Here is a 2,207-nt window from a genome sequence, read left to right as displayed (position 1 = left end):
GAAAAATTGCTATAGGTTTTATAATAAGCAATAATAATAATTGAGCATTGCAATTTCTATTCAAGTGGAATATATCATTTTGTGCTCTAAGCTTGTATTGTATTTGAATAAATTAGCAATGTTTTTTTAGAAACAGAAATAATATCTGCTTCTGATAATCATATTGTATTTTCAATGCCTTTGCGCTTCGATTACTTAGGAGCTGAGAAGCGGCAAGTAGCATTGAATGAAAATTTCAAATATGTTTCACAAGTTAATTTGCAAAGAATGCCTAAATTATGTCACAATATCACGTATTGCTTCAAGAATTATTAAAATATGTATAAGAAATGTATTGGCGTTTGAAGTTTGTAATTGACTTAAGGTTATTCTCAGTCAAAATCAGTGGCGTACATAGCAACAAAACTATTATTTAATTGCATATTAATCAAGTTTCTTCGATTTCGTTTTCATTTTGTTTTTCATTCCGTCGATGCATATCGCAACATGCCAAATGTAGAAATGAATGTTAAAGTATATTTTTTCAATATTTTACACCTGTAAAACGTATCATACCGTAGTTTGTGATTTATTTGCTAATATTATTCAGAAATTTAAATAATTACTAATAATATTAGAATTTACGAAATATGAAAAATTTACTATAGAAAATCGATTTCAACATTGATTATAGAAATAAATTTGAATGAATTTGTAACTAAGTAAATAATTTCAAATTTTCTATGCGCATTGTTTATAACATAAATCAACATAATTATTACCAACAATTACCTGTAATTAATATAAATTAAATAGTGTAACTTGCAAATAATTGAATTATTTTCAATTTTTCATACGTAATTTTTTGAAACACAAATTTACTTAATTATTACCATTCGTAAATATATATTTTTGTAATTTATTTAATTGACAAACGCTATATTGCGTAACAACCATTAATTACGAAATTAACTTAGCACGTATCCATCAAGGAAAAAACTATAAACCTGTTCGTTTTGACATATAATTGCAAATATAAATTACATGTTTGTTTTAGTAAGTGAACATACGTTTAATTATGAATCTATATATTTTTTCTCTGTGATAATATTATTTATAATTAATGACCCACCGGTGGGTCATGCCGTCGTCAATGTATTAAAATCATAGCAATTTGACACGCTCCGAAGAAGACGCCGCAAAATGTCAAATGTGTGAAAATTTGTAGTAAATTTTACTGAACGAAGCAGATGTTTGATGCTCGAAGCCAATCTCGATTCTGTTAATTAACTTAATCGCTTGAGCATTGAGGAAGAATAGGCGCGCCGAAGAATGGAGGAGAAGTGCAAGTTTGTAGGTAACAGTTGTCGCGGATTGTGGTAACTGTTAAAGCCTCGAGTCCGTCATCTGCACACGCTCCGCGAGTGTCTCCCGATGATATCCTTTGGAGATCCGGAATATTGCTAGAACGACTATTTACGGTCGCATTGTGAGGATGAATGGGTCGTGAGCGGTCACGATTCCTTCTTCTCTTCTCTGCAGCTCTTTGCAAAAGGAGGGAATGCAATAAAAAAGCGAGGAATAGGAAGAAACCACCGAAGGGCAGTGCAAGAACGAAATATGGGAGTAGGAGGAGGAAGGTATAATAACAATGTATGAAGATTTCTCGGGTCGCGGTTTTTAATGAAGCGCAACAACAATGATGAAGGATTGTTCGCATGAGGATGATGGCCGAGTCCGTGTCCCCTTGGCTCGGGCATCGGCAATTAATCTAACATTACGTTTTCGAGTACTCGCTCTTCCTTCTCTATCTCTTTCTCTGTTTCTCGCTCGTTGCATAACTGTATAAAATGATATGTTTCAGATGCTTGGACCTAAGCTATGTATGCTATGCAACAGCAACGTACAGTTAAGATTACCTCGACGGCTCGCGGTCTCCTCCACGGCTAACTATTAATAATTGCAAATTTACGAGCGCATTGTTTTGACCCATGGGAAATCAACTAATAAATAAAGAATAAGCGAGAAGAACACGATACGAACAAATCAAACGAAAAAAGGAAAAAAGAAGAAAATTAACATTAAGGATCGGCTGAGGTTTCAGCTTCCAGTTGAACTTCCGATCCCATTTGAATTGATAATGGATGGACCTAGCCTATATTTAGAATCCGAAACGCCGCTGCTGTTTATCACCCTTCTCCCCTCGAGGGGCGCACCCAAATGGCACA

This window comes from Nicrophorus vespilloides, unplaced genomic scaffold (genome assembly GCF_001412225.1).
Source record: "Nicrophorus vespilloides isolate i.1.1-1 unplaced genomic scaffold, Nicve_v1.0, whole genome shotgun sequence".
In the NCBI taxonomy this organism is placed as follows: Eukaryota; Metazoa; Arthropoda; class Insecta; order Coleoptera; family Silphidae; genus Nicrophorus; species Nicrophorus vespilloides.
This window is presented reverse-complemented; position numbering follows the sequence as displayed.